Here is a 7,467-nt window from a genome sequence, read left to right as displayed (position 1 = left end):
AAGGCAATGTGTCTAATTCATTTTTATGTCCTCAGTTTCTAGCACAATACCTGGTACATATAGATGCTTATAAGTATTTGTTAAAGGGATGAATAAAGAAATGGTTAAACTATAAAGGAAAGAAAAGATTATCCTCACAGTTGGTGTGATAATGGTAATAAAGTGCATTCCAAGGTGGAGTGCTACTACACTTATCAGGGAATATTCAGTGTTAAAAACAGTATCTTTCCTGAGGCCTCAGTTTTGTGTACATCTGGAGTTTGGTTATCTTGAACAACTAACCATTCATTATTGAAAATTTACCCACAAAATTTCAATAGTTGAATTTCTTCATGAATTACATGTATCTATTTTTAAAGATTTTATTGATTTATTTGAGAGAGAGAATGAGAGAGAAAGAGAGAGAGCATGAGGGGGGAGAATTCAGAGGGAGAAGCAACACCTTACCCAGTAGGGAGCCTGATGTGGGACTTGATCCCAGGACTCCAGGATCATGAACTGAGCTGAAGGCAGTTGCTTAACCAACTGAGCCACCCAGCTCCCCCATGAATTATATATATATATATATATATATATATATATTTTTTTTTAAAGATTTATTTATTTATTTGACAGGCAGAGATCACAAGTAGGCAGAGAGGCAGGCAGAGAGAGAGGAGGAAGCAGGCTCCCTGCTGAGCAGAGAGCCCCATATGGGGCTTGATCCCAGGACCCTGAGATCATGACCCGAGCCGAAGGCAGAGTCTTTAACCCACTGAGCCACCCAGGCGCCCCTGAATAATATACTTTAATAATAAGTATTTTAGGTCTTGACTTAAGGATTCTATCACTTCCTTTAAGGAGATCCATATGTGTTTTGCTATTATAATCAGTCTAAAGTTTGAAAAGGACCCTTCTACTTGAAAATGATGAAAAATATGTCAAGGAATGACCCTACTTGTTATCACATCTAAAGTTACATTTGCAGTGTGCCTGGGTGGCTCAGTTGGTTAAGCAGCTGCCTTCAGCTCAGATCATGATCCCAGGGTCCTGGCATTGAGCCCCGCATTGGGCTCCCTGCATGGCGGGAGGCCTGCTTCTCCCTCTCCCTCTGCCTGCCGCTCTGCCTACTTGTGGTCTATCTCTCTGTCAAATGAATGAATAAAATCTTTAAAAAAAATGAAGTTCCATTTGCTTTGCAACTGTAACTCTTATGTTATGGAATCCTGATTTAAAAGGTTATAATGGCCAGTATTATCAGAATGACAAATTCTAACATAGGTTAGTAGTTTTGCATTTAGGAAAACACTAATGGGGATGCCTGGGTGGCTCAGTCTGTCAAGCATCTGCCTTTGGGTTGGGTCATGATCCCAGGGTCCAGGGATCATGTCCTGCGTTGGGCTCCCTGGTCATCGGGGAGCCGGCTTCTCCCTCTGCTTACTCTGCCTGCCACTACCCCTGCCTGTACTCACTGTCTGACAATTAAATAAATGAAATCTTAAAAAAAAAAAAAAAGAAAAACACTGAAGTGTATCATATTAGTCCTTTAGTAATATGCCAAACTTTAAGTTGGTTTATATTTTGTTTATTTATAATTTAATAAGATTAGTTAGAGGTTGAATGTTCTTTGGTCATCAGCTTATATTAGTTTTAACTAAGGAAATACTGTACTATGAAGATATTAAACGGAAGCTTAAGGCTTCTGTTATTAACTATATTCTGTTAAGTGAGTTTCTTTGTTTTAGTCTATATAAAACAACTTAAGGAAATATACTGAATTAAAATTTGCTATACTGAAATAGCATATTCACTAAATAATTGAAATAAAATGAGGGGAATTCCAAGGGGTTTGAACAGAATGAAAATTTCTTTGCTCAAGCTCTAAACAGTAAGACTTTCAATTTTGTGGGAAGACATTTAATACTCTGGTCATTCAACTTGTATATCCTTTAGCCTATTTAATAGTCAAAAACTTGTAAGTAAATATGTGTGCTGCTGAGAAGCAGTGATCAAAAATGGCAATAAAAGTCACATAATGAAATAAGAATACTAAAAAAAATCCAGGGATTTTACTGTAGCTCATTATTCACTACCTTTCTGGCAGTCTTCATGATTATAAATCACTTGATTGACTAACTAGACATTCTCAAAGTGAATTATGAATCAGGTTCATTTTTTCTGTTTGATAGTTGGCACATGCTGTAACTCTTACGCTTTGTGATATATCAAATTCTTATAACAGTTATAAGAGATTAATCAATTCTTTATTTTGGGAAAACTATATTGCCTTTTCAAAAAATGAAATGCAGTTGCTAACATTTTAACAATACAATGTAATCCCTACTTTTGTATTTCAAGGTATAACTCACAGTGATGACATTATTTTTCAGATTAAGATAAATCTGTAGACTGATTTTCCATCTGGCATAAAACTCCCATTGATATCAGTTCTATAGGCTTCTTGAGCAGTTGCCTGTGCCTCGGTTACAAAAACGGTTGCATATTTTTTCCTTAATATTTAAAAATGTATGATGAAGGCATTGTACACTTTTAACATTTTTCTTTGAAGGAAATACAGTTTTTCCTAAATACCTAATTTGTAATGAGGCCATGATTGCATACTTTAAAATGTGGAACATTTTTTTAAAAAGATTTTATTTATTTATTTATTTGTCAGAGAGAGAGAGAGAGAGAGAGAGAGCAAGAGCACAAGCAGGCAGAGGCAGAGAATCAGACTCCCCTGCTGAGCAAGGAGTCCAATGCAGGACTTGATCCCAGGACCCTGGGATCATGACCTGAGCCGAAGGCAGAGGCTTAACCCACTGAGCCACCCAGGTGTCCCTAAAATGTGGAACATTTTAATGGTTAGTAATAGAAAGGGTCTCTTTTTGAGTTGGGAAAATGGTCCATAGTGAACTGAATCTTGATCTTTCCATCGTTAAACTTAATCAGGGAGGTAAATTCTGCTTTCAAATGCATTCTCTTCTCTTTTGACTTAATAAAAATTCTTTATGCATTACTTCACTGGCATTTGAGTGGCAGAAAATTCCTGTAGTACAACTGCATTTGTTCCAATTCTATCCGCTCAAGCAACTGAAAATCAAGTGTGTTCTTTAATGTGATATATTCAAAATTTGAGAATCTTGCACAAAATTCAGTCATTTCCTTAGCAAAAGTGAGGTTCCTTCACTGAAAATTGTTAGGCATGGGAATGTAGAGCCCCATTTGTTTAACAGTGTTGTTATGAGGTCCTCTTACTAATAAAAAGATTATATATGTAATTTTTTACATAGGTAAAAAATAATTCTTTGTTGTGAAGGCAAAGTAATCAAAGTTAGTGGAAGCTTTGCATATGTAACAGTCACAGAATTCTACTGCCATACTTTTTCCCTATGTCAGCATTCCAGTACCTTTAACTTACTTTCTTTGCTTTCTTTTACGAATAAAATTTGTTTATATTATAACTAAAAATTGTTTTGTGGCTCTTCAGTTGTAAAAATAGTTTTATTGTCCTTCCATTGTCTTTAAAAATATTTTACAAAAGTTTTTTTGAATGATACCCATCTACTATATTAATTTACATGAAAAATGTAGAATAGCAATATATAATCACACATAATTCTAGAAACACAATTATAAGCTTTTATTTTAATGTTTTGTTCTCTTTAAAATTGTCTAAAGTTTTTGAATTTATGCTTTAGCTACCTTGAAATTTAATTTTTAATCCCCTAACCATTAATTATGTGCTTAGTAGTTAAAATTGCTATTAAACATCTTTTATGGAATTAAAATTTTATTTCTGATTAGGCAGTGAATTATATATATAATCAATTATTATATCCATTTAAAAATTATGACCAAAAGATTAATCCTCCATAGATGTTTTTAGCAATATTAACCATGCTGGTAGAATTGGAATTAAGGAATAAGAAATGGAGAGACAGAGGATCAATTTATTAATTACAGAAAAAACTTTAAGTCTTTTGTAACTTCAGTAGATTTTGTGAAATGAACATAAACTAAACTGTGGTCATAAAATGCTGCCATTTTCCAGGCCAGCTCTATGCTTTTTACTTCTTTGACATAGCTATACATTTGGAATCTAGCAGCATTATTTCTTCACACGGTTTGAGGTCACAATGTATGATAAAATGGGCTTTTGTTGCTGTGACTGGGCAATAGGACTTGGGAATAGAAGATGAGGGTAGAAAGGAGGAGACAAAAATAGGTTTTCAGAAATGTACTGAATTTTTAAAATCATTTTTTATGTTTAAATAGAAGAAATTGCTAAGTTGTCTCCATTTTGTGATGTACAACCTGATTGCGTTCCTTAATTGCTTCCTTTGAACAATTTAACTTTAGGACAGTCATTGTGAGAGGGAATGGGAATATCTGGAGGTTATGGAAAAACTGAAGGAAAATATTCAAGAAGGAATTTCTGGTATATGTCTTTCTCAGTAAGTGTATAAAGGGGTTAAGATGTCCAGTATAAATAAAATCAGCCAAAAGCTTGTGTTCCACGATTTATATTTTAACCCTTGATATTTATTCTCCCTCCCTTACCCCACAAAATGTACATGACAATAAAATGAACACTTTTGTAGCATGGTTCATGTGTCTCAGGCTACATAAATATATTGCATTTCTCAATGTCAACATTGCATTGTTGTACCTATGCTAGTTTTTATGTTAAAAATGACATTTTCTATTTTGGTGATATAAAGTGAGTTTTTAAATAGGATTGGAGGGGCACCTGGGTGGCTCAGTTGATAGAGCCTGCAACTCTTGATCTCAGTACTGTGAGTTTGAGACCCATGTTGGATGTAGATATTACTTAAAAATAAAATCTTTAAAGATAAAGAAATAACTACTATTGGGTATTTTTGGCTAAATCCTTCATTTGCCTGGAATAGATAAGCTATTTCTCTTAGGCATATGCTAAAGGGTGGAACTATAGATTTATAGGTATGGAGTACACAATTATCATATCTTAGTTTTTATTGCATGAACACAATTATGATATCTTAGTTTTCACTACTAGTGTGATATAAGTACATTCTATATGATTTCAGTTGTCTGTGTTATTGATATTATGGATAATCTTTAAAGAATTCTGTTTTAGAGTCTTTTTAATTGAATTTAATGATACATAGTTTTGATTCTGAGAAATCTTTATATTCTTATACACAAGGCTCAAAGGACATGAATATTAAATGTGATATTTGTTGGTTGGGATCTATAATCTGGGAGTGAAATCAAAGAAAAGGCATTTTGTTTTAGTTAAAACTAAAGGTTGAAAGCTATAGTATCACTTGGTGTGTTCTACTTTTGATGTCTTTTTAGTACTTTAAAGACTCAAAAAACATCATTCACTTTTGTTGGCATATCAGTCAGGGTTCACCAGATAAACAGAACCAATAAGATACATGTACCATATACATACACACAGGTATATTCATGATTTAAGAAAGTGGCCACCCACTTGTGCAGACTGGCATGTCTAAATTCTGCAGGGCAGGCTGGAAACCTAGGAGGAAATGCTGCAGGCTGGAGGCCAGATATCTTCTTGTCCATGGCCATCTGGTTTTGCTCTTAAAGCCTTCAACTTAAGGGGCTGCCTGGGTGGCTCAGTGGGGTAAGCCTCTGCCTTCAGCTCAGGTCCTGATCTCGGTTCTGGGATCAAGTCCCACATCAGGCTCTCTGCTAGGCAGGGAGCCTGCCTCCTCCTCTCTCTCTCTCTCTCTCTACTTGTGATCTCTCTCTCTGTCAAATAAATAAAATCTTAAAAAAAAAAAAAAAAGCTTTCAACTTAAGAGATGAGCCCCACCCATATTTTTGAGGATAATGTCTGTTCTTTAAAGTCAACTGATGGTAGATGGTAGCAACATCTACAGAATACTTTCATAACTACACATGGATTAGTGTTTCATTAAATAACTGGGTACCATATAAAGTATAAACAAGTTGACATATAAAATTAAACATCACAATTGGCCTTTTAAAAAAATATTTATGTCATAAGTCACAAAAATGCCTGGCATCACACTATCAAACTATTACCACAGAACACATTAGGCAACATCCCTGAAGTGAAAAATTTTCAGTTCCAGAGATAGTAGCTGATAGCCATTTGCTTATTAAGAATTATTAATTGAGTGTTCTTTAAGTGCTAGTATTGGAAAAGAACAGTATGCAAAACTACAAATGGATTCTGCTTTCATGAATACTGATTATTGTCAGTGCTTAAGAAAGAGAAAAAAATAGTTGTTAACCCAAAGACAAACCCATTTACTAAAAGCCCATTTTACTGGCTTGCCTTATGTAAACTTTTTTTTTTTTTTAGCATAAACCTTCTATTTCAAGGTCTAAAATTGTCAACTTTCTCTTTAATTAAATAATTTATATTACTTTGAAACTGTTCTTTAGAGATTTACAAGAACAGTTTTGGAAATTTTTCTTATTTTAGTTCATTGGTACTGTGGAATTGTCTATTTTTAAGGCACTGTGTCCTGCTGGGCTACCAGGGTTGGTGAAGGATCTCAAGATGGCTGGGCGAAAACTTGCTTTAAAGGCCATTGATTGGGTAGCTTTTGGGGAGATCATACCCCACAACCTAAAGGTCCTTGTTAACTCCCTGAAATCCCATAATGAGACCTTTACCTCCATGTTGGCTGATGTCCCTGAGAATCCACCTGCTACCGACTGGACTTACTACAAAGCCAGTTTGGTAAAGGCTGCCTTGGTAGATGACTTTGAGAAAAAGGTTTAATGCCTGGAAGGTTCCTGTGCCAGAGGACAAATAGACTGTTCAGATGGATGCTGAACAAAAAGAAGATGTGAAAAGTTGTGTTGAGTTTTTGTCTCTCTCAAAGGCTAGGACTGAGGTATATGAAAAAAGAGCTGGAGAAGATGAAGAACATAGTTCCATTTGATCACCTAGTTCCATTTGATCAGATGATCGTTGAGGACCTGAATGAAGTCTTTCCAGAAACCAAATTAGACAAGAAGAAATATCTCTATTGGCCTCACAAGCCAATTCAAAATTTATAAACTTGAGTTGGTGAGAAAGCTGTGGCCTTGTATTACAGACACTGGACATTAAAAATAATTATATGGAATAAAAAAAATAAAGCACCATGTCCTTTGATCTAAAAGTAGAAACTCTAGTCTGTATCAGTTTTCACTGACCTTATGTTTATTGATTATGTGCCATAATAATAATAAAAATTCTTTTAAAGTTAACTAATTTATGAAATGTCTAATTCCTTCAGTCATAGTTGTGTTTTAGAGATCAGGAAACCGATGTGCAGAGAGGTTAAGTGACTTGCCCATGGTATTACAAGCAATAAGTGATGGAACAGGATTCAAACTTTATTCAGATGCTTTTTGAATCTGTAGCCTGTAGTATTTTACTACCTTACTCAGCTTGTCTTTGTATGAAACTTAGTAAGGTTACTGGATCTTTTGGGACAACCTGTATAATTATGT

At 34.7% G+C, this 7,467-nt stretch overlaps 1 pseudogene; it reads left to right on the top strand.

Annotated features, from left to right (window-relative positions):
• Positions 1–6,523: 6,523 nt before the first annotated feature.
• LOC111148401 lies at positions 6,524–7,029 on the top strand (annotated as a pseudogene).
• Positions 7,030–7,467: the final 438 nt, after the last annotated feature.

The sequence above is a fragment of the Enhydra lutris genome, unplaced genomic scaffold (genome assembly GCF_002288905.1).
Source record: "Enhydra lutris kenyoni isolate GAN:26980312 unplaced genomic scaffold, ASM228890v2 scaffoldscaffold19, whole genome shotgun sequence".
NCBI classification, from domain to species: Eukaryota; Metazoa; Chordata; class Mammalia; order Carnivora; family Mustelidae; genus Enhydra; species Enhydra lutris.
The sequence above is the reverse complement of the archived record's forward strand: the minus strand, read 5'-3'. Positions and strand labels throughout refer to the sequence as shown.